This window comes from Apis florea, unplaced genomic scaffold, assembly GCF_048593485.1.
Source record: "Apis florea isolate Af1SG1 unplaced genomic scaffold, ASM4859348v1 contig_2350_pilon, whole genome shotgun sequence".
In the NCBI taxonomy this organism is placed as follows: domain Eukaryota; kingdom Metazoa; phylum Arthropoda; class Insecta; order Hymenoptera; family Apidae; genus Apis; species Apis florea.
In genome coordinates, this window is record NW_028256565.1 from 681,549 (window position 1) to 707,074 (window position 25,526).

General features: G+C 38.2%; 7 long non-coding RNA genes across 7 annotated transcripts; 3 read left to right on the forward strand and 4 right to left on the reverse strand.

Moving 5' to 3' along the window:
• The first annotated feature begins 3,965 nt into the window (after nt 1–3,965).
• Nucleotides 3,966–5,639, forward strand: LOC147658066 (uncharacterized). Its single transcript, XR_015290973.1, has 2 exons — nt 3,966–4,355; nt 5,187–5,639. It is a non-coding gene; the product is annotated as an uncharacterized LOC147658066 (long non-coding RNA).
• On the reverse strand, nt 5,288–6,596 carry LOC147658067 (uncharacterized). The gene is made up of 3 exons (XR_015290968.1): nt 6,381–6,596; nt 6,019–6,137; nt 5,288–5,916 (listed from the first exon to the last, which is right to left on the reverse strand). It is a non-coding gene; the product is annotated as an uncharacterized LOC147658067 (long non-coding RNA).
• Nucleotides 6,597–8,494: 1,898 nt separating this feature from the next.
• On the reverse strand, nt 8,495–10,089 carry LOC116414855 (uncharacterized). Its single transcript, XR_015290970.1, has 3 exons — nt 9,184–10,089; nt 8,853–9,083; nt 8,495–8,753 (listed from the first exon to the last, which is right to left on the reverse strand). It is a non-coding gene; the product is annotated as an uncharacterized LOC116414855 (long non-coding RNA).
• A 1,291-nt stretch (nt 10,090–11,380) lies between these two features.
• On the reverse strand, nt 11,381–12,134 carry LOC116414856 (uncharacterized). Its single transcript, XR_004225396.2, has 2 exons — nt 11,880–12,134; nt 11,381–11,751 (listed from the first exon to the last, which is right to left on the reverse strand). It is a non-coding gene; the product is annotated as an uncharacterized LOC116414856 (long non-coding RNA).
• Nucleotides 12,135–14,305: 2,171 nt separating this feature from the next.
• Nucleotides 14,306–15,690, reverse strand: LOC147658068 (uncharacterized). Its single transcript, XR_015290971.1, has 2 exons — nt 15,355–15,690; nt 14,306–15,262 (listed from the first exon to the last, which is right to left on the reverse strand). It is a non-coding gene; the product is annotated as an uncharacterized LOC147658068 (long non-coding RNA).
• A 1,635-nt stretch (nt 15,691–17,325) lies between these two features.
• LOC147658069 (uncharacterized) lies at nt 17,326–17,767 on the forward strand. The gene is made up of 3 exons (XR_015290972.1): nt 17,326–17,445; nt 17,540–17,641; nt 17,736–17,767. It is a non-coding gene; the product is annotated as an uncharacterized LOC147658069 (long non-coding RNA).
• Nucleotides 17,768–17,885: 118 nt separating this feature from the next.
• LOC116414853 (uncharacterized) lies at nt 17,886–19,955 on the forward strand. Its single transcript, XR_015290969.1, has 7 exons — nt 17,886–18,084; nt 18,267–18,338; nt 18,419–18,653; nt 18,831–19,113; nt 19,182–19,256; nt 19,344–19,448; nt 19,564–19,955. It is a non-coding gene; the product is annotated as an uncharacterized LOC116414853 (long non-coding RNA).
• Nucleotides 19,956–25,526: the final 5,571 nt, after the last annotated feature.

Consider the following 25,526-nt stretch of genomic DNA (forward strand, 5'->3'; position numbering starts at 1 on the left):
AGGTGAGAAATTGAAAAGTGGCTGTCCGCTGGGTAATTAAGATTTCGGCTCTTTGTACCGTACGGAGATCCTTGGATCTTGCTCCCCGTCGATTTTGCGCCATCTTTTGGCAAGGTCTCCAATCTCAAAGCTCGTGTAACTATGCGTTATCCGTATTCGCTTAAATCGTTCGTGTTTCCATCGCATAGATCACATCTTTATCTTTCTTTGCCAAATTATACCAATAATTCTTTTCTCCATGAAAGAATAATAAGAAAAATCGTACTATAACAATCGTTTAGAGAGAAAAAAAAATCTTAATTTCGCGAAATTGGACGAATTAAAAGATAACGTGGAAAAATAGGAAAAATTCCGGGATAATGTGTTAATTCGAATGGAAAGAGGTTGAATAGAGTGACCGGTTGACCCGGTGAACGAATCCGAGGAGAAGATATCGCGAAAAGAGTGGCGATTCCGTAGTGGTAACGAGTCGAGATGGCCGAGAACATCGGCGGTGCCACTTCAAAGCGGGAATCCCGCGCAATCAGATTCTCTTGCCCTCCCTGCTCGCTTGAAAAACCGAGCGAGGGGCTACCAGATCTCTTCGTCTCTTCCTTCTTCTGTCCTCTCTTTGGGCTGGACGTTCGCCAGGATATATCCAGCCGCATCGAGTAACGATCATCTTTCCAACGATTCTCCGTTAACACCATCGTTTTCATCGAAATTTTTAAAATCGAAATCGAAAGACGAATCGAGCTCGATATATGCTGTAATGGAAATTCAAAAAAATTGCAGAAAATTTGAAAAAAAAATTTATTGTTTTTAATTTATTATAAATTCATACTCTTTTGGACTTATTATTAATTTTAATTTTGTAAAATTAAAATTTTGAAATAAAAAAGTTCTAATTTTTTTCCCCTTTTTTTTAAAAAATATTTTTCGATCTTTTAATAATATACGAGCAAGAAATAAGAATTCGATCGAAATCATGTATGTTGCAGAAGGATATCGTAAATTAATGAAAATTCAATTAGCACGTAGATAAAAATATTTATCATCGTGATTTCACAAGTTTCGTAGCGCACGCAAGTGTCGTTTTTTTTTCGTTTTTATCATCGGCTCGTGTAACCGTAAGCACGGAACAACATCGTTAATGATGTTATCACGACGCGATTCTCGTGCTTTTTTTTCGATTACTCTCCTCGGCTACGCGTTCGAGAAAATATCGTCGAAGACAGTTACGAGTAATTACAGCCTTGTAAAATATTGCACCTGTATTAATGCGTAGTGAACGAATACTTTCGTACAATTCGAAGCATTTGCATGTCGACGTCGTAAATTCGTAAAATCTTAACCTCGTCGCCCTTCGTTGCCTCACGAATCTAATAATTTGAGGTTGTTTTTAATAACCATTAGATGAATAATTTATCATCATTTTGTTTTCATTATTAATTTCAATTCGATCGGAATGACATAAATGACTTTATAAGTTTTAGAAAAGCGTATATTAATGAAACGCTTTTATAGAAATCAAACGGTGAATTTTACCAATTAAATTTGATCCACAAGAATCAAAAGCTATTATTAAGAATTTTCAAGCAACGTCTATAAATAATTTCAAAACTTGAAATAAATTTATCGTCAGTGTATAGCTTTTCGAAGAAATTATTTTATAAAGAGAAAGATCTATATTTTTATAATGCAAGATTCATCACTTTTTACACAACCTAACCTTACCACGTATGTTCCGTTAGAACGAGCTTATCTGTTCGTCGTGATTGTTCTAGCCTCAAATTGGCATCAAGTTCGAGTCAAATGATGAAAAGTTGCGGTAAATCTAATACGGCTATAAAGCAATGATACCAGAGATATACGCGCGAAAATGGACGTCGAATGTACATTTGTTATGCCTATCTATAAATTCGTTTTAAATTATCGGATTTATGCGCCATGTACTTGTCCGAGGGCACGCTCGTACCCGTGAAAAATTTCGGCCGTTTCAAACGACAGCGTGGATTAATCGTGCGATTAAAGAAAAGATTCGTGCTTACAGATTGAGAAGTTCCGTTTTCATCCCACGATCGTGATTCGTTTTATTTATTTATTTTTTACAAATTTGCATGGAGAATTTTCATTTTTAATTGTCATCACGTGGAATATAAATAAAATAAAAAAAAAAATGCTACGAACTTGCTTTATAATTTGGCTGTGAATCAACATATGGCTTGGATTTCTTTTAAGTCGAGAGACTTAATTTTATTCTCTCCGTTATTCTAATACAAATTACCGTGATGATTTGCAGAAAAAGAACGCGCCTCGATTTAAAAATACTTTTAACATCTTAATTTTCTCGAGATGGAAAAAAATTACTCGAAATGTTTTCAGAAGGAAAATCTCTTCTCTCATAATCAAGCAAAGTCCATTTCTAGATGGCGCTTAGAGTTTTTTCTTTCTTTTAACTTCTTGTCGGTAAAAAATATATTGGACACTCGCTTTCACTAAAAATAGAACGTCTTTAAATAGCATGCCGCGGGGAGTTTCGCATTAAATAAAAAGATACGAATTATATACGAAGAATTGATTTAAAATAGAGATATTTTTGTGGAATTTTTAAATATTTTATTAAATATTTACAGTCACGTGAAAAAACTTGATGCATCACTTTTTCAATAAAAGTTTGACAATCAATTTTGAAAATTTTGATCGTAAAAATATTTTTATATAACAAACACGAGATCAACTCGAGATAAGATAATAGCAAATGATTGGTTCACGCGAAACAATCCCGCATTGGTGGCGTTAAACCCAAAACGCTTAAAGATGCTAATCGCAGATATTGGTGTATCCACATGTCATAACATATATGGGATCGAAAGATATCCTCGGTTATCTCGTTTCTAGCTAGAAGATCGCTTCCACCGATATCATAGTTGCTTGCCGTAATTGGTCTCGAGGTCTTGTTTCTCCAGGATTCTCACCAATCTTTCTCCTCAGAGCGGCGGTATGGCGGATTGCATCGCTCGTCCATGCACCACGGTTTAACCTTAAACACTAACGTGCAACTTTGATAGAAATTCGCATTAGTATGCTCGATGCTCCGTCACGTCCCGCGATACAACCTTTCTGATTGCGACGTTTTTCGCGTTTAACGGTTTTCTACCTGTCCTCGATGTCATTTTCGTCGTGAAAACCTGTTGCACATTCGAATCGATTTTTTCGCACTTGATCGGGGATACATGTACAGGAAGTTATGTACAAAAAGACGCGAAGTGATTCTTTGTGAAAAAAGTAAGAAAATTTTTTTAGTCTAAAGGAAATCAAGTTTGAAAGATTTTTAAGCGAGATTAATGATTAATTTTTTCATCGGATACAAATGAATTATCGATAAGAGAATATTCTACTATTTTTGTGAAAAGGAAAAAAATATAGAATAAAATTTTATGTTCAAGACCTTGTTTTTGAAGAAATCGTATATTAGTTAAGAAAATTAAAAGTTTTTAAGTATAATCTATTTTCACATGTAGAATAACCTCTAATTGGAAAAAAAATTTTCTTATTTTTTTCATAAGAAATATTTTGAAGTTCTTTAATTCTCATTTAATAAGTTTAGAGAAAAGGAATCGATTAATTTCTGAAACGTACCAATCCGATTTTGCTTTTATTTAAAAAAATTTCTCATACTTTTTCATACTATATTATATTTACTGTTCTATACTATAATAAATAAAATGGGTATAAAATAGTATTCCTATTCTCCTTTCCATTTTAAAAATTCCATTTGTTTTTTGACGAAATTTTATTTACAGTAAAAAATTTTATTGTAAACAAGTTACAACATGGATGTATCCATGAAGCATGTATTTTGGAATAAGATAGAAACTAGCTACTTTTACACTATTGATTCAATTATTCTATAATACGATTGATTCATTCGCCGAAGAGGATTTACTCTTTCGCATTCGAGCGATCCTTATATACGTAGTATCACGATATTATTTACACGCATCGGATGCAAAATTTACTTTACATGTATGATCGATAGACTAGGTGCCGAGTTTTAACTGTAAGCTGTCACGTTGTTATCTCCGGATTGTTAATTGTCCGTCAATGATTACGTGTTTCGCAATTTAGACGATTATCGAGAGGAGAAGATGCTTTGTGCGTCAGGCATAAATTATCCTTGAGAAGTTGCTAGAAATCGACTGCGGTCGAACAGTCGGTAGCGTATTTTGACGTTTAACGGTGCTTCTCCACGCTATAAAGTGATCCTCTCCCTGTAAATTTTAAATATCCAAGTTTTTATATCTGTGACGAGTATACATTAGCTTGGATCATCGATTATCAGTGGAAATAAATAGTATATCGAAATATATAGCGTGAGTATTTGAGCGATTCTTATGTATTTAAAATTTATGCAGACAAGTTAGGTTAGAAATCACTTTTAGCACAAATTGAAAAATTACAATTAAGAGTTATAAATTTTGTTAATAAATAGAGAATGAATCGTAATATCTTTATGAAACATCGATTCTTCAAGTGTATCATCGAGAAAGATTTAAAATAAGAAAGCTAACCTCATCCACGCGCTCATTATTTTTGATGATTGGTATTTGTGCTGATTTCTATATAGAAAAAATTCATTGGATCCGTAATTATGCGATTATCTGGGCATCTTCGTCCACAGAAAAATAGTGAAACGTTGCTTTTGAGTAAAAGTAGAGATATAAAATTGTGAAACGAACGATTCTAAATTAACGATAAACGCGGTAGCAAAAAAATTATCTTCCATTTACTGCAACGTGTATCTACCGTATTTATTTCTCAGTTATGAACAGACAAAAATCTCGCGTAAGTTGCGTAATATCACTCCAATCTAGTGCCATGAAAGCATAAATAAAATTACAGCTTCTGAATAAAATAAAAATCATAAAGTGCGCTACTCGAGAAACGTGAAATACTGCTAATTTAATAATCCTTCTATCATCGCCTACTTGTAATGTCTATCATTAAAATCATGTAACAGGTCCGCTTTTTACCGTTATTCTGTCGAATAAAAGAATCGTTGGAGTCAAATCTTGATATTACGACTTTTCGCGATATCTTATCTATAAAATATGCCTAATTTTGCATCGACATGAGAATTAACTTTTGCATCATACGATATCCACCATACGAATGATCGATAATTTTGATTTTTCTCGTTGCAGCAGCAATACGAAATATATACATTACATATACGAAATGTTAATACATTTGTGGTATATTTTAGAGAGTAAAACAAACGCATACATAGAAGTATTCAAAAATATCGATTGAAAATTATTTATTAAATTATAATACGAAATATATAGAATATGTTAATATATTCGTACATATTTGAAAAATCATTCTAGAGAGCAAAAGTCGTACAAAAATATTGGTTGAAATTTATTTATTAAATTACAAACAATTAAAGAGAATGAAATCATTCTGTTCCTGTCTCGCTTCATAAATTTTCATACAAACAACTTTTTCACCTTTCCAAAAATGTGTCATAAATATATCAATATCCTATACATCCAATCATTCTATTATTATAAAGACATTTATAATCTCTGAATGATAACCTTCGAATACCAGAAAGTTAACGAACAAGAAAGGAATAAATCAATGATCAAGAAGTTTGTCGTTTCTTTTCATTCCCTCAACATCGATCAAATAAAGACGAGGCAAGTATGGTAGCTACGAAAAACGTTACGCATGCAAAACGAATCTTACTCGTCTCTCCCTCTCCCCTCCCTTTTGTCCTCCAAGCTTTTTTTATCTCGTTACGAGGATATAAATCGGCGAGGTCGATGCAGAGGTCGGGTTGTACGGTCGCGAATAGGAGGGTCAGCCTTTTTCTTCGCCATTACCAGAGGTATGGACGTCGCTTCTGGGTGGTAATTAGCTCCAATCCTAGTAACGGCGTCGTATATCTCAATTTTTACACAATCCTCGCCGCACTCTCTCTCTCAATGTTCGTTATTTGTATGCTATCATTGTATTTACTCCTCCTACCGTTGAGATTCATAGTCTTTGCTCGAATGACGACCAGAGTAATTTGTCCACGATAAAAATTGTCCACCTCGATCGATCGTCTCGTACCATCGTGATTCGTGTACCATAGAAACGTTGGGCTAGAAGAATGTATATAGAGTGTGGTAAATACAACGAGTTCTGTGAAAGATCGTATACAGTATAAGTTTAATAGAAATTGCGACAAACGTCAAATTGTTGTAACAGTTAACGAGGCTAAATTGCTCGTTAACGTGTTACGCGTTTACGCGTATAGAAAAAGTGACGCAGCGAAGAAGGAAGAACGAAAAGAACGACAGGGAGACATTTTATCCAGATAAAAAACGGAAAGAGTCAGTACGTACTATGGGTTACTGTCCGTATCGCCAGCAGAACGAGCGCCGTAATGCTCGAAGACAGGATGCATCGATGACCAAGCATCGATTGGCTATGAGGAAACGACAGTTAAGAGAGAACTTTTAATTTACAACTTATTAAATTTTCTCTCTCTCTCTCTCTCTCTCTTTCTCTTTTTATTCTCCCGCCACTTCGCTAAATGATCATTCGTTCAAGGTGGCTTCGCCACGTCCTTGATCTTCACCACGCCACGTGATTTATGGAGATGCATTGACAACGACAGGACGTAAGTCGTATCCAAAGATCCGATGATAATAAACTCGGCAACGGTACTTTACCTTTCCTACACTCTCGTCGCTCGAACTCTCGTCGAGAAGAAAGTGTGAAAATGTTCTTGACCACAATCAAAAAAGAGGAGAGAAAGAGAGAGGGAGAGAGAATTGGATTCATTTGAGTGAATTAAAAATAATCTCGAAGGAACAGTTGCAAATGATTCTTCCGCTTCGAAGTGAAGATTTCTTCCATTTCTCTCTCTCTCTCTCTCTCTCTCTCTCTCTCTCTCTCTCTCTCTTTCTACTGCGTCTTTTCGCTCACAGTGACGAAGTCGGATTAACAACAACGGATGTTCCGTGATCCTGATTGGGATGGTGACTGGTTGGAAAGCTTTGAACCAGTCTCGTTTGCGCAGTCTCCGCTTTTCTTCCGTGAAAGGAGAGGCGATGTCATTTCGGTAGCCACGCAAGCCTAGGGACTAATATCTGCGCGCGATTGTCGGCGATTCGACACGTGCAACTTCCTGCTTCCAGCGGAGGGAGAAAAAGAAATACCTCCCAGGTTGAAATTAGTGTGATTCCAACCTCCGATTAGATCCGTAGACCGTAGATAAGCTACTGTCTAAGCTTTTTCTCCAATCGAGGGGTCCACTTGGCTGAAAGGACCACCTAGACTAGGGACTTGTGGAATATGGAATTCAATAGGAAAATTTAATAGGTTTTCAACAGGAAATAACGAAATAACGAAAATGAAGGATGAGTTTATCGAGATAATCAGGATATGCAAGTTGTAAAGATATTTGTTTCGCGTATACTTTCACTTTCGAATCTCGTGCATCCTAGTGATAATTGTGTTAGTTTTTTTTTTCTTCTATTGGCATCGACTAGTCAAACTATCGCTTCTTGCACGAATAATGAAAAAGAAAGAAACGAATCTCAACTTACTTTTTGCAAAACGCGGATTCGACGAAGAGAGAATATTGGAAATCCGTTCGAAATGGAATTTACCCAAAAGGGACAGTAACTTCGATGCTTGACACATTGATGACAGGAGAAGCTGATTCGCTAATTCTCACATACTTCGGCATCTTATAAAAAAATGTTAATAAAAAAAAAAGGAATGGATGCTATGAACAAAATGTTACGAATGTCATATGGTTTAATAATAATCAATATTTTAAAAATTTTTTAAAAACTTTTTATTTAATTATCTTAATCTTGAATAAGCAACAATTTCTTTCATAACTAATTTAAAATTTGCTACTAACTCATCAATATAATATAGTTAAATTTGAAACTAATAAAGTTAATAATTTTAAAATTACAATTTAATAAATAAGCATAAAGTATTAATAAATAAATTCCAGTTATAATTAAAGTTGATGAATAAATTAAAGATGAGACTAGTCTATTGCTATTGCTATAATCAAGCTTTTTTAAGTAAAAGCTATTATTAATAAAAAAGAATATTATAAATTCATTTATTTTATAAAAAATTAAATTTCATCTTCTAAAACGTGTTGCACATATTATCATTAATAAACCTGAATCACCAATACGATTTAAAATAATACTTACTCCTGATAGTTACTATTCCTAATGAGAAGGCGATCAAGAAGATGGAAGATCAGTCGAATATAGCGCAGAAATTTACGCTATAAACAATGATGCGTTATCGGATGTGACCAAGTGATATTGAAATTGACTTTTTTAACACAATATATGTAAATTTAGTACCTCTTCTTCATTGGAAATATTTTCAAGCTATCACATTATCACACTAAAAAATATATTATTAGAAGCATCTTTAAATATGCTAATTAATTTTTAATAAAATCATTACACTTAAATGTTTTATACTCTTTCGAGTCTTTTCAATCATTTATTATAAACAATTATAAATCATTATAAGTAATTCAAAAAACACGTGGGAATTCAAGTTGCACGCTTATCAGAGTATACCATCATCGATGGGTCTAATAGAGTCTTCCTCCAGACAACTCGACAACCGTCAAGTTTCTTTCATCCGGTTGAAAAGGATTGCGATAAAAAATCAGAGGATGTAGGTGGACCCGATTAAAACCTGTGCTTCCTTCATCCTCGATGCCTCTAATTATAGAATACTATCATCTCCACGGTCCATCGAAGATTGAATCGGATCTTCGTAAAGGCACAACGTTTAACGATTGACAAATAACGATTAAGCACCTGTTCACACGATTACCCTTTGCCTCTTCTTTTTTTAATTTCGGTTTCGATGCTTTTGCGTCGATCCAGTTTCTCCCACGCTTCCCCCCTTCCTCCCTCTTTCCAATAGCTTTCTCTCCGAAAGCTCCATCATTTCTCACATCCCTTTTTTTCTTCCTTGTTTTTTTTTTATCGATCATTTTAATTCACACAAACTCTTCCATTTCGACTTTGTAAAAAGAAATATTGTATCTAAGCGAAAAATGTCAATTTAAAATTAAAGTTAAAATAGAATTTTTAATTTTTTTTTTCTCGAGAGAGAGAGAGAAATTCTTTCTTTATACATACTTACATCGTTTTGACAAAGGAATGATTAATTTCAAAATTCGTGAGAGCAATTTGCGAGAGACACGAATCAACACGATAAATAAAGGTGTGCTCTGCACGTGTGCGGTGTTTTTTTTTTTTTTTTTTTGTAAAGCGTAGCACGGGTCAAAGATAATTTCTTCTAATAAAAGGAGCTTCCTTGTGGTCATATATAGTCGATACCTGGTCGACTTCGATAGAATTGGACCAGCGTTTCTGCTCTGCCCCATTATCTCTAAATTCCCGGATCGCTGTAGCCGCATTGTGACTTAATTCACCTTTCCACCACGCTCACGATGGGTGGTCGGTACGGATTTCTCTTCTATTTTCCTCGTACAAGAGTATACACCCCGTTGAGCGTGAGTAACGCTTGTAGATCTCGCTCCTATCTGCCTCTTAATCCTCTTAAAAATCCTCAAAAATTCTTATCACCTCTGCTTTTGAAAATATTAATTTTAAGATATTCTTCTTTCATTTTCAAACGAATCTTAAATTTCCTTCCTTATTTTTCCTTTCCCTGAAAAAGAAAATACAGCGTAGCATATATCGTGTCGTGGAAAAGAATCGAAAGGATCTCGAAAGGCGTGAAAATGATGTGAAATTTTCCCATCCCACCCCTTCAATAAAATTCTATTCTATCGTTCGACCATTATTTTCCATTTCCACTTGGGTGGCCACGATTACATGGGCTTTTAGGTTAGACAATGCTAAATCTTGGAAGATTCTTTGATGTTGCGAGGCCACGAGGGAGGAAGACCCACTGATCGACTTCTCCCCACGCACAAAGTATGGAACGTCTTCATCAAAACGGAAGATACTCCCCTTTCCTTTAATCTCCCACGACACGGAGCGTCATCTTCGTTCGTTTTCGATTGTAGGCCACAGCGATGACTCGTGCTTTCCGCCAGGATGTGGCGCGCCAGATGCGCCGATCACACCATCTCGGGACGACTTCTGCAAAGAGAAATTCGATCACGATTCACACACACTCCCCCCCTCCATTTCCATTTCCATCCGACAACAATTCCTTTCAATTTGTATCCACCGATCGGTTATTTTTTTTTTCCATCATCGAGATCGTTCCTTCCTTCCTTCCTTCCTTCCTTTCTTCCTTTCTTTTTTTCCTCGAGAAAGCGAAATGATTATATATATATACACAGAGATCAAAGCGAGAAGGAACGAGAAGATTTTTAGATTCAAAGGGGAATGAATCTTGCCCGGAAGTTGTTCACGTAATCTCCCTCTTGATGGAAGTTTAAACCGTCCAAATGGATTTTTAATTGTGCTCGAAAGTATATTTATTCTCCACCGAGCGGTGGAAAATAGGAAGTTTAAATAATATATATATATATATTTAATAATAATAATGTAAAAATTTGTTCACAGCACAGTGAACGACGCGCCTTCCTTTCTCCCATTTTCCCACGGAGTTAAATCTCTCCACTCCTCGTTTTCCCTTTCTCTAAATTTAGGCCCATACAAATTTCCCCTCCTCCCTTCCCCCCTCTCCTCACCTCAACGACTAACACCGGAGGAGAAGAAGAAACATTCACGCGGCACGATCGATCGCCTGTGTAATCACGTGTTCTTTCTTCTCTTCGTTTCCGTACCCTGTAGTTTCGAGTCCGATGCTGCGACAACACCATACGGAACGTGTAACGAGTTCCGAGCGAATACATCTCGAGATTCTCGATTTTTGCGGAAGCAATCCTCCTTTAAACACTTGTGCTCGTATCTCTTTCTTCTCACATCGCGTTGCTCCCGTTCTTTACCGGTATCGAGAAAGAGAGAGAGAGAGAAAGAGAGAGAGAGAGAGAGAGAGATTCTCCGAGATCATTGGGAAGAGAGGAAGCTGGAATGGAAAGAAGAAGAGAAAGTGTATCTCTGTTATAATTTTCGTGCGTATGGACGACCCGGAGATTGCGTGCCTCGTGACGTGCACGCTTGCCACTCGAGCGGGGGTTCCACGTGGTTCGATGGTTATGCGATTGTATCGGGTGAACATCTTTGGATCGAGATTTCTTTTGGGTTGCCGCTTCTGTCGATTTCGCGATTACGAAATGAATGAGTCTCCTTTTGCTTCTCTCTCTTTTTTTTTTTTTTTTGACTTTTTCACGATTTTGTATCCAGGGATTTTCATCGGGAACGAAAAATAGAGGAATCCGATCGGGTTCTTTTGTATCTTTGAAATAAAATTAAATTTTAAACGTTATGCGTATGGTATGTATAAATTAAATTTGTTAAATTAACGACTTCTGGTCGATTAGCGGTTTGCTTTTCTTTTCACTGCTCGAGGCGGTCATTGTTCTTATGACGTTTATCCGCGGTCAGGATACGGTATGACGCAAGTCCGGATCTTGGAGACTTGTAATTTTTCGTATCCTTTATCCATTCACTCTACTTCCAGCCGGGCCATTGTATCGACAACTTGTTGTCAGGTGCATCCCTCAATAAGAATGGAAGAAACAAAAAGCCTCGCACGCACTTCCGTTTACGCAACATCCTTCCGGTATCGTTTCATCCCATCCGTACACACGCGTAGTTACACAATTTTCTGGAACCGCAATATTGAGTTCTTACGTATGTACGTTCAATTTTATTTGATGAATGGAAAAATATGCTATATGATATAAATACATGATAAAAAAATAAAGAAACTTCATGAAAAAACAAAATACATACGTAAGTACAAATGCTTTTCGTTGCAATCTAACCTCTAAAAGATTTAAAATAGGATTAGACATTTATTTTCATCTACTGTGAAACGAAATATATATTTGCGAACAATTAATATTGATTCCCTATGTTTAAATATAAAAAAATCGATTTGAAAGGTACTCGTATATATATGCTCCAATTTACACGGATACGCGCGTGTTACGGGACTACTCGAACGACTTTAATTCGTATGCGGCGTTTTTTGAAGCGTTATTATTTGCCAAGGCTCCGAGCAAAAAATGTTAATAAGCTTCCGCGACGCGAGAGGGCAGGAGCAATCGTAATTCACGGTTTCGGTAACGAGACAATTCAGAAACATTGTTCCGCTTGCCAGATCTTATTGTCCGTAAGAGGTACCAAGTCAAAAGTAAGATTCGCGACACGAAAGTGTTCGTTCCTGTGTAAAATGAATCGTTAAATCGCCACGATTCTGTACTTCCGTGTTACGCGCGTGAATATTTAATATAACAGTTTTTCCGTGAAATTTGCCTTTCCAACAATTTCGAATTCTCTTTGAATCCTCCAAGAATTCTTTCGCAAAGTGTTATTGATTCTCTATAATCAGTACAATATGTTCGACGATATATAAGGAAACAGGTCACCGAACTATAATTCCCAGTACAGTTTTGTTTGCGGTACCGATCGGTAGCAGTGGATTACTCGAGACGTAGAGGTTAGGTTGGTCGTAACGTGCGAGTGAAGCATCGATCCGCTCCGCGCACTGTCGAACGATCATTAATCATCGCATGCGCGGTGACTGTGACGTACCGATGTTTTCACCTTGGCAATGATCCAGGAAACGAAGAGATCCAACGGCGGGAATCCACATCGTTCGGTCCAAAGACGTTTCTATTCAGTGTGCCGCACGTGGTCCTGTGGTATATTGCCGGCAATCCGCCGGATGAGTTCATAAGTTAAGCGTTTCCGCATAGATCTTGACAAGCGCGTGCAACACACACGCATACACGGTGAACTCGATGAAATATAACGCGTTTTGAATAAATCAATTTTCATTTTAATTAAGGAAGCGAAACTTTTTCTTAAACATAAACGAAAAAATTGTTCGCGGATTAGATTATATCGGATTATGAAATAGCGGAAGAGCGAGAGATAGTTGAATATCGTCAGTCGGTAACGATTATGATGGATTTCTGGAGGACACCATATGTATACTTAAACGGATATAAGTAAACGTTCTCTCCATTAAACGGCACTCACACGAAGCAATAGGCGAAGGATAATGCGAGATTTATCGGGATATCTTATACCAGCATCGGCAAATTAGTAATTGTCGGATTTCGCATAGACTTCACCCCCATCTTACGGTATGATCGAGGTGCCGCGCATCTCATTTGTATTGCTTGTAAATTGATACTGATAAAAATCTGAAAGTGCCATCGCTTTCTTCCAACGAAAATAAATATAATATGCATAAATTTCTTCTCCTTTTTCTCCTAAAATAATCCATTTTATTTAATCCTTTAATTTTTTTAAAATGGAACTTATATATCTATTAGATTCTTCTGATTATTATTCTCGTTCAATTAATCGTAATGATGTTAAAGCCCTACAGGCTTTAACAATAAAGCATTCCGCACAAGGAAACCGTATAGAATCTTCGATTCATTAACGAATACGCTATAAATACATTCACCAATAAAGATTTCTTCGACAATCGTGATTATAACAGCCTGTCATTCAATCGGAATCCCATTACACGTCGAAAATAATTGACGTCGCTCGTCCTCCCGATTTTTTATAAATCTCTAAATGTAAATTTGTTCGAATCGACCGTGCAAAAAGATATTCGATATTTGATGCTCGATCGAGAAATTGATCTTCGCGTATCTATCATAGAGAGACGAACGATTGGAAGGAGAATCTGGATCGCGAGTCGGTGGTGACAATTGCGTGTACCACGTAGCTCGGGAAGCTGTCCTTGGCCGGTAAAGGTCAGTCGTTAACGCGTCACGAAAAGATGGACGAGCCACTGCCGGTGTCCGCGGCCGCACAATGCCATATTAATGGCTGTCGGTAGCGGTGATAAATTCCTAGGTCGAAGCCTCCTCGACTTTCCTGGTTAGCCAGCGTCACATTCTCGTTCTCTCTTCCCCTCGGGACTTGGAATGGCGACAATGAGCGCGAATAAGTCAACTCGATGACTGCGAGAAGGAGGACCGAATAAAGGAGGATGCTCTCGACACGAACAATGTTCATTATCGGGGGATAGAACCTGTTGTTCCTTCCCATTTTTTTTTTCTTTCCTTTTCCAACCGATCGTTTAAACGACGCTTCTGTTCTCCGATCGATGATGGTTGGAGAACTCAAGAGAACCATTTCGAGTAGATATTAGATCGAATCGATCGAGAGTATATGAATATTCGACAAAATTTGATACATATAGAACTTGAATATTTATTTATTGCAAAATTAATAAAATAAAATGAACGCGAGTCATATATCATTCGTTGCAGTATGTATTTCGAGCTGGACAGAATTTTAATAGTTGAAATTAAGAATAAAGTTACTTCGATAATTTATTATTCGAAGCATCGAATAATCGCGGATAACTGTACTGCCAAACGGCCGAGAGTTATACGAAGAGCGGATCAAATATAATAGCCATGAATAAATGTTATTCAAGCATGTTAATAAGTAATCGCTTAAAGTAAGTTTATTCAAGATTCTCAATTGGCGTCTAACTTTGATTCCGAGAATACGAAATCTACCTAGAAGAAACGAGATTCAAATCTCGTTCATCATCGATTCATCATCGAGGATGGAAACACGATTATTTTTTTTTTTTCTATCTTCGTATAACTACCGTTTCAACAAGAGAGCGACAGATAGAATCTCGTTGATGATGACATAACCTAGATTACGATCTCGCGACATGGGAATGAAACGATGGTAAGGAGTCGAGTGTAAAAAAGGACGTATCCGTGGATAAAGCGCAATCACGGTTAAAACTACGGTTAAAAGGTAAGACGAGCAGAGATACTGGAACTCGAGTTAATTGCCGCTTCTAGTTCTCTCCATTCTTTGGAGATCGATGCTAGTTAACCTCCTACCACTCGGCTTTCTTCGTGCTTTATCTCGACTCTTCACTCTCTCCTCCCCGCGCGCGATCACACACGAGATTAAGCATTCGCACGACCTTCGTTGCGCGCGTATCTCGAGTGCGCGGAATCGCGACAGCTTCGTCGAGGACTCGTCGAGGGAAGGTCAGTGCCCGTTTCAGAGATTTCAGCCGTCGACAATTAAGTTTGCGCTCCGTTTGCTCTCGTCAACTTTTCGCAAGAATCGTGAACAGGTGCTGCGGCGATTTTCTTTCTAACTTAACCTAACTTTTATTAGAGATAGAAATGTAATTACATGTATCTACTTATTTTCACGACTTTAATCACAATAATTTATAGATAAAATAGATGTTACAAACCAGTTGTAGCGTTAAGATGATCGTTGGTCTTTCCTTCAATTTTCGAATATTCGTATCGTTGATCGTTTCATCCTTTCAAACTGAATCATCGAATATTTCTCCTAACTTTTGAAATATCACATTAATTTGAACAAAACGAGGTATAATAAATCCGATATCGCGGATCATCGTGCTGCTTTAACAATTGAAACGTTAATTCAAGACAATAAATACAAACGTGACGAGATCGCGTAGCAGTAACGTAAATCGATTAAAAGTTTTGCTGGATCGAATAATTGCGATTACGATAGATCGATTTCGCGATACTGCTGCGCATTGAACAGTTGCGCATCTGGTAATTATACCACTGTTCTCCATGTTACATCTCGCGAGAGATTGATCGATCGATTGTACGCGACTAATTTCGAAACTCTGGCAAAAGACGTGTGTACAAGGAACAGTGGGAAGGATAGAAAGTACAAGTGAATTATTTCTCTTATAATATTCTCGCCGCGGCTCCACAGATGTGAACGATAATATCGAATCAGCGTGCAACTCGTTTCCTACAACAGTTGCAAACGGATCACGATTTATCGAAGCAAACGTACTGGCGACACTATGTCATTCTGACAAAGAAGAATAAATTAATCGAATAAATTATTTCGCATCGTAAATACCTTATGATTGTGTATACTATTGACTAACTATATTTTGGTGGGTCCAAAGAGTTCTGTTTCGCCAAGTAAATTGATACAAATGGTTTCAATAGGTCTGTATTATTAACTCAATCGAAAATTTTTCTCCCCTTTAACCTCGAATCACGAGTGTGGAATATTTCGTGATATACATAACCTTCTTTTCCAACTCGTACATCTTGAATACAAAGTTGATGCTTAAAAACACGACTCGTGTTGGGAAAAATAATCATAGGTTACGAATTAATTTCCAGGTTTCCATTGTTTTCGGCGAATGAAAGGTTTGAACGAAAAGGCATATTCGCGACGTTCTGAGCTCGAGGGCAGCGTGGATGGATGCGAAGAAACCCCCATTAAGTTGTTACGCCGACTTATCCTCCTGCACGTCGATTAATCGCCGTCTCAGTTCGGTGCAACGACATTTCGCCTTCCTCATAGGGAGGCATCTTTCGCCGCTCTTCTTTTTCCGCACGAAATTCCGCCTCGAGCTTGTAGACGAGAAGCGCCACTCGAAAAAGACGTTCGATACGAGGAAGAGGTTAGGTCCTCGCCCGCGGTCCCCTCTCGACCGTTCTCGTGATAGCTGTGAGGGCCGTTTATTAAGGAAAGGTTTACTCATTGGGGCCGATTTCTGCGGGTTTTTGACCGCTCTAGGAATTCATCCTCCGCGCGGATGAACGTTACACTTCATGGTTTCATGGCCCATTCCACGCCTTCCAAAATTTTGTCCCGAGGAAAGGGTTCATTTCGAAAGAATTCTTTTCCTGCGTCTCGAACTTCTCTGAAAATGAAGGGATTCTGGAGGTGCGAGAGATGGTACGAAAAGTTTCTATTTTTTATCGATATATCATTGTTTTCCTATATTCGAATTTCTTTGTAACATTATAATACACTTATGGTATCTTTTAATTTTGCCACTCTTGTATTTATAAATCATTATGAATTACAACAGGCCTCTCTTGCATAAGGAAAACGGATTTATAAGTAAATCATTTAGCTATAATTTTTAGACAATTTTGACGATTCGTATTATTTTTACAGCTTATAACTTGCAAAAATCGAACATTTTTATTCCATAACGAAGAATGGATTGGAAATAATGGTTGAAAATAAACGATATATCCCTGAAAACTACGCAAAAGGAACGAAATACGACAAAAATGAAGTGAATAATATTTGCTTGCCTTGAAAAACTTACGTAAACTTATTGATATTTCTTATCGATGCGGCGATCACGTAACGTACACGAAATACAATACGATTTATATGAATGTGATTCCAAACAGTGGCAACGAGAGATAAATAGAAACGAGAGCCTTCTTTTTTTTTTTTTTTTTTTGATAAAATTAATTTATTAAGATAGAAAATGGAAGAAATTATCTTAATCATTAACTTTCATCGATGAAGAATTGCAAGAGTATTTATTTTCATCATTTATACTTGGATTAATCGATATAAAATTAAGATAAGAATCATGGATCAACGAAATGAAACCAAAACTTTTTCCGTAGGCTTGCTGTTCTCGATGCTCACCTCAACAATGGAAGCCCGTCGTCACTTTTGAGAGAACCGTTATCTTAATCATTAACTTTCATCGATGAAGAATTGCAAGAGTATTTATTTTCATCATTTATACTTGGATTAATCGATATAAAATTAAGATAAGAATCATGGATCAACGAAATGAAACCAAAACTTTTTCCGTAGGCTTGCTGTTCTCGATGCTCACCTCAACAATGGAAGCCCGTCGTCACTTTTGAGAGACATCCGGCAGCGTTGGTCGCCCCCTTTTTTCTTTTCGGAATCGGCTCACCGCTGCGAATCCTCTTCTACGAATCGCGTTTGGCCGATCCAAAAGGGACTGTATGGTCGTGCAGCTCGTGCTCCTTTTATTTTACGGCGCTGTGTGCAAATTGGCCAGAGGATTAGAATCGCGGGCATAGGTGCTGCGTGCTGCGTGCCCCGGAGCGATGAATTATTATTGTCTCGTGCCACACGCAGCCACGCTTCGCGTTCTATGCACCCGTGTGATACACGTGTACCTCGAAACCGAAAGGTAAGGTAGGAAGAGAGGATGCGTTTCTCCTTATTTGATGAAAAGTTTCTCCTATTCGTAAATCCAACTTCAAAGTCGTCAATCAAATAACGAAGGAGCAACTGCATTTTTTTCTTTCCTTTGATAAATGGTTCAACTTCGAACTTGCTTTTCTTCAAGCTTTTCTTTCTCAACTCTTTCAGATTGAGGCAAAATTATTATATATTATTCAAAGCGAAATCGAATACACACATATGAAGAGCGGATCAATTATAGCAAGTATTATAGATAAATATTATTTAATCCTTTTTAATAAATTGCTTCATATAATTCTAATCTCAATCTTCTGTTCCAGATCGAAGTCTCAGATGGTTGAATTATCCTTCTGCTCCAACTCTAGAAACCTTGTCTCTGCCTTTATTGTCCCGGCTACGTAACTACGTACCTTTCAAAGTTCTCGATATCTTGATCTTCGTTTCCAACCTCCCACAACATCAGTGAACACGTGCATATTCAGCTTCCCACCGAATTACCTTCATGGAGCAAGATTATCCAATGGAAAGCGAGGCGGGACAATGGAAAGGAACGCGGTTAGAAATAGTTTTGGATCGAGCAGAGAGAGAGAGAGAGAGAGAGAGAGAGCAGAATTTTTGCGTCGCTTGTCGACGAGGAATGTCGGTTTCGAGGTTCCATGAAGACATATCAACCTTTCCACGATACACGCGCACCCACATTCATTGTGCGGCAAACCCGATATCTCATCGTAGGTGGAGGAGGCACGCCACGAGTTATTGACTCGTTTGATCCTGGGTTACGCCCCGACCTACCTTAACTCTGACTTACTATCTTGCCACGAGAGAGGTTTCGGCCCACGACGCGACGCCGCTGATTTCTGCCCGATTCGAGCTCCTCGAGGAAAATCGTCGTTTCTTTCGAATAACGAATAATGAAAATCCTTTTGGACGAGGAACCAAAGAATAGAAGGACACGAGTTGTTTTTGTCGCCGTTTCATTGAAGAGAATTCGCGCTATGGATATTTTTATGTTAGCGTACGTATTTTTTAATTTCAGTGGTTAAATTGATGATGAGACATAATTTTGAGGAGGAGGAATTTTAGGATTTGTTTGCATCGTTTTGGAATGCAAAAATGAAACGTAAAGCAATCATTGGGCAATGATTTCCATTATAATCCGTAAGTTTTTCACCAATTTATTTGTTATACTAATATAATAATATATTATATATAATAATAATAATAATAATAATAATGTTTTTTCAGTGATGTGATACGCTTGAAACCAATTTCCCCGATGAACAGGAACTAAGCAAATTTACAAATATATATCGTATGAACAAATGAAACAGGAATTAGCTTCTCTTTTGGGTAAATTCTACTTCGAACGAATTTCTTCATCCTTAAACTCATTCAACCTCACTTTTCTATTTCACTTTTATTTCTTGTTAAAAATCGTCTACTTATTGAAATCCATATTTTTCAGGGTTCAAGCTAGGTGGTCCATTCAAGTGGATCCATCAATTGGAGGAAAAGCACAGTAGCTTATCCCGGTATAATTCCAACCTGGAAGGTATTTCTTCTTCTCCCTTCGTTGGAAGCACGAAGTTCCACGCGTCGAATCGCCGACCTCCTCGAAGAATGCCACACGTTACAATCGTGCTCCAAGAATCGATCGAACGAATCGGATTCGCTTATAGAATTGGAATTCCACATTTCTTGTCACCCAAATCGTATTACACATTCAATGAGTTGACCAACGATCGATATTCGATAGCGTGTGACGCGTTAATTTCCTTCCATCGATCCCTGTAAACGAAATCCAACACCTGCAAAATTTAATATTCGAATAAAGTTACTTCGATAATTTATTCAAAAGATAATAATACGAAAAACGGACCAACTATAATAACAACGAACAAATAGTTATTTTGATAAGTAAAAAAATTTAAAGTAACTTTATTCAACTAGTTAATTTTTAAACTAAACTATTTTTAATAATGCCCAATTCTGGCGAAAAATCGTGGAGCGTGGAGAGACTTGCCCCTAGGAGGAGATGGCACACCTGCCCTCGAACGTGGGGAAGAGGAGAGAGGAGAGTCGCGCGCGTATGTTGGAAGATGCGCCGACAGACACGCCCTGGTTAAACGGTGATGAATGCGCGAAAAAGGGGGAGGAGGGGGTCGAAAGATCGGTGGCAAATCGACGCTTGTCCCCTTTTCCATCTCGAATCCGCCCACGGGAATGCAAATGATGTATCCGTCTCTAGGAGGATACCCAAGTCTCCTCCGTAAAACACCGTGACTTATCATGCTTAATTACACGGTCTACCGTTGAATTATCGCCGTTTTACGATATTAAAGAGGTGGCAATTAGCCGCGTTCGATGCCGTTTTCGTTTCCTTCCTTCGGGGTCTAGATCCTTCCTTCCATCCAATCAAGAATACGTCTGTGTTCGCGACGCCTGTATAATATATGTAACGCGGAATATAAAGCAGCAGGGCGTACCCTTTTTGAAAATAACACGTTTCTTCGAGAGATAGAGATAGGCTAGGTTTCTACGTGAAATTGTTTATCGGGTAATCTGGTGCACTACCCTACAGGTATCGAAGAGTGTAGGTTCCTCGCGAGAGAAATATCGGTATAGATATCACCTATTACCGCAATTATACCTCGTATTTCATTTACCATGATTCTTTCGATATCTAAAAAAAAAAAAAAAAAAAAAAAAAAAGGAGACACGCATACGAACGTATTTTTTTTTTTAACGATTCAACCACGTTGACAGAATGGATTAATTGTTCCATTGAATCTTTCATTGATGGAAATGGTGAATAACGCACGCTTGTTTACTTAAAAAAATCGGCCGTATCATTTTTCTCATTGCGCGTTGTCGGCTCATTTTTTCGAGCGGTGGCGCTCGAAGCCGAAAAGGGGTGGAAGATACATAGCGCGATGCCCTGAGCCGACGCCGACCCATTTCTCTTTCGCGCCTCCTTCTCTCTCTCGTTAACGCGAACCTATCGCCGTTTCATCCACGGTGCGCGTTTAAACGCCCCCGGTCCCGTCAACCTGATTTCACTAACGAACCCGCCAATTTATATTATCGATCGGATCGTGTGTCCGCAGTAGGCCAACTTGACCGAGAATTCATCGTTAAACCGGTACCCGGCAGCCACGCTCCACCCTTATCGTTTGCATTCACCATCGTATTGCCGGTGGCCGTTTTTTGTTTTCAAACCGTCTCTCCAACTTTCCATCTCTTCGAATCTCTTCTATCGAACGATAACCGGTCCTCTGTCCTTCCACCTACTCTAAATATATATATATATATATATATACATACATACATACATACATGATCATTCACAAATCGAGGATGTTTCGAAAGAATAGGAATAAGGCCGAATCGAAAGGACATTTTGCTTCGATCGTTAACACGTTCAACCTTGGAATACGCGAAGGAATTTCAAGTGCACGTCGATCGTGGCGAATACGTTGCTACGAACCGTGAAATGAGAGAGATTTGCGGCTTGATGTCTTTCTCTCCGTGGTGAACGTCCGCGATAGAGGAGATAGAAGGGAGAGGCGCACGAACGCTCGGCTATTTTAATTATCGACGCGCGATCGAGACAGCACAAGTCATACGTTGGCGCTCGATGAGCGATACGGATCGATTGTAAACCCTCGTGGTCTCGATCTGTTATTATACGGCTCGCCGTTTAATATAAATTTTCGATCTCTCGTCGCGATACGCGTGCATATCTGGCCGATATCGAGATTTAATATAAAAAAATCATAATTTATATAAAAATTTCATAATTTATATATTTCGTCGATTTTGAAAGCGTGTGGCTTCCGTATTGTATTTGTATTCGATGTTGTATCCTTGGAATTAACGATCCGTTCGTATTATCCTCCGTCCTCTCTGTTCGGTGAACGGTTACACGGTGACAGTGCGAAAACGCACGGTCAATGGAATCGGACGTGGATGACGCGCCAAACAGAGATGTACGCTCAACGCCACTCCATCGAATTATAGCAACGCTGGTATATAGCGGTGGACACTGCTCGCCCCGTCTCCCAACCGTTAAATCGATTAATCCGACGAGGAATGCGCGAATCATCAATGCCACGGCCGTGCAACGCGTTTCTTCTTCTTCCCGATTCTATGCCGATTCTCTTCTGCTCCGCCAAAGATTGCTCGCGTTGTCTCCTGCCTAACCGTTATTGTGCTAGGGACTTTTCGAGAAAGATGGTATTAGCAGTTGCGCGGTAATTGTGCAGCCAAGCGGGACGTGTCTCCACACGTCCATTGTCCGCTAGTGATTTTGCTTCATTCAAAGGGATTGGACAATTTTTTATTTAGGGAATATGAAAGAGTTGGTAGCAATTAAAAATTTTTACCTTAATCTTAAACTTTACGAAAGTGGTTTGTACTTTTTACAAATTGGAGATATTGGACGATCTAAAATCAAAGAGGTATACGATGACGACAAATCATTTGTTCGAGAGATTCATCGGAAATGTAACATTTCGAGATTTCTCTTTACGAAGCGTTCAGTCATTGTGCCCGTATCGCTCGATGAAATTTAGGCATTGAATTGCTTTTGAACGATGCAAGAGAGCATCTCGACGAGCAGCGCATAATACCGAAGTTGACGCGTAGCAAACGAGATCGAGGAAATAGCAAAGTCATGTAGACATCAAGAAACCCGGACCTGTCCTACTGTTCTGCGTTACGGAGGTCCGGTGTATATAAAGCGATTTACGTGAGAATGTTTGCACTCCTTTATTCGAATTACTTCTTTTCCAATAAATTGTACAAACTATAAGATGAAATATTTGATATCCTATATACATAATCGCGATTAAAAATATTTGATGAAATATAATATTTAAATACATTAATAGCGTAGTTAGATATCATTATGTAGATCATTATGTACTTAATGCGTATAAACATTACATATACTTAACGTAAATATGTATAAACATGCATGCACGATTAATTAATCTCGCAGAAACATCTCGCAGCTTCTCCCATCTAAAAGCGTAATTCACGCTTATTATCGTTCGACGAACCTTATCCCAGAACAATCGTGATAATTGCGATAATAACAGTAATCGCGATAACGACGGTTTACTCCATTGTATGGGGAGTAACACGCATTAACTTTATTACGACGACTTGTAATCGTCACCGACTGAAACACTCGAGGGATGCTACAGTGTATCTAATTTACCGACACAATCGTCTCGTCATCAATGACGGGCAAAAAGCATTTGAATTACGAACAATCTTATAACTAACTTGTAATTTAATTTAATGCACAAATACTATTTTAATTCAGACATCGGTATTCGATCGTTACGTTAATCGGAAAATATTTTTGTTCTATCGTACAATAAAATTTCGTTCGTTGCATTTTAGTTCCCAAAATAAAAGAATCCAGAATTTTCTATCGCGTACATTTTTGACGACTAGTAAAATACGATCTACCGTATCTCCACTCGTCACAACTGCTATGCGACATCGGTTCGAATCGAATAGTTCTTTCGCTTCGATGTCGCACACACTTCGTTTTATTCTCGATTCGTCGTAAGAAAGTAAACGCGAGATAGACTATTTGAAGTTAATACGAGGTTGTAAGAGGCGCATAAGCTAGCCGGCTCGGATCGTTTCGAAGCATATCGAGGTGTGCGAGTTATGCGCCCGTACTTACTCGAGGCACGTAAGGTACCTCCGTGTACAGGCGGAAAAGATAGGGAGAGTGAGTGCGTTGCCTGGTATCAATTTGTCTGGCTGGTAGCACAGGTTCACTCGACCAGACGAAGGTCGCTTTGTGCGAGCCGCTATCCGGCATTCTATCAAACCCAACAACGTTCGCTACGATCGATTTATTCTCCCAACGGCCGCGTAAGATACCAATTACCCATACGCTGCTCAACTTCCAATGGAAATCGGCGGTTAAGCGCGCTTTGTGCCCCTCTCCCTGTGCTTTTATTTTCTTTTATTTTCCGCGCGTTTAGAGACGCTCGACAAATTTCCACCCGATATCCACCGTCGATAAATCAAATTTTCTATATTCGTGTTAACGATTTAACATTAAACGTAATAACGAACGGTCGTGTTGCGATGCGCATAATTTGGAAAGATATGAAAGATACGTTTCGATTTATCGCGTTTATATAAAGAATTTATTAGCGCATTTATATCGATATATATGTGTATGTGTATGTGTACGCAGAAATAGAAGGAGAAAGGAAATAATAGGTAAGAGATTAAATCGAGAAAATTCAATTAGCCTAATGAGCCGATAAAACGGTTTCATCGTTGTATCCCTTCGAGCATCGAGGAGGAAGGTCTGGAGAGAAGTGGCTATTTATTTTTTCGTCGCGTCCTCGAAATCGTCGGCGCAGTTATATCCTAGGCTTCCTGGAAAAAAAATCGATGGCCTCGAGGAAGAGTTTAGGCGGTTCTGCTCGAATGTGCATCCTTATGCACCGACGATCGACACGGCTTGATCGAGCCTTCGTTCCGCGAGTTGGAAATTATGGAAGGTAGACTCGATCGATTTTGATAATCTTCCCGGTCCCAATCGTATACTTGCTAACGTTTTTGTCCAAACGCACTACGAAATCTCCATAATTCTCTCTCTCTCTCTCTCTCTCTCTCTCTCTCTCTCTCTCTCTCTCTCTCTCTCTCTCTCTCTCTCTCTCTCTCTCTTGTTGGAAACGAAATAAAGAAAAAGGGAAAAGTTTGGAGAACAAGAAACTTTCTTTTTTTTTTTTGAAAAATTTTTTGAAAAGGTTACTTTTACTCTTCGAGTAGAGCGATAATTTTTAGTTTTTGAGAAGGAGAATAAAATGAAGGATTGAGCGCAACGGATAAAATGAGAGGAAAAAAAAAACATCGAATCTTCCAATGTGTTTTTTTATTCAACATTGCACATCCTTAAATACATTTGGTCTCTTTAGAGGAACATTATTGGTGGGAATTTGCTTTGCCTATTTCGAATCTCCTCTTAAATTAAATCTTACTATACTACGTATATCTTACTATATACGTCGTTATTAACATGTTATAAAACGTACAATTTATTTACAAAGGTACTCTCGATGGCAGCGCTATCGACCCGAAATAACGTAAAAAGAAAAAAAAAATCGCTTTGCAAAATTCGCCTCTTTCCGATTTGCATAATCTCACCACTCGTCCCGTTGGTAAAGAAACAACGATGTTTATTATACGACGATAGTTCGATCATTTCTCGAATCCTCGAGTCCAATACTTTCGAGAAACACCGTAATTTGAAGGGCGCCGTTCGAAAGAAACTCCTCCCCCCTCCCCCTTTGTCTCTTTTACGTTTCTCTGGTCGCTAGTCTGCAAATTAGAAGCGAGTTATGATAATATCGTCTAAGACGAGCACGCGAGAAGAAACCAACTACG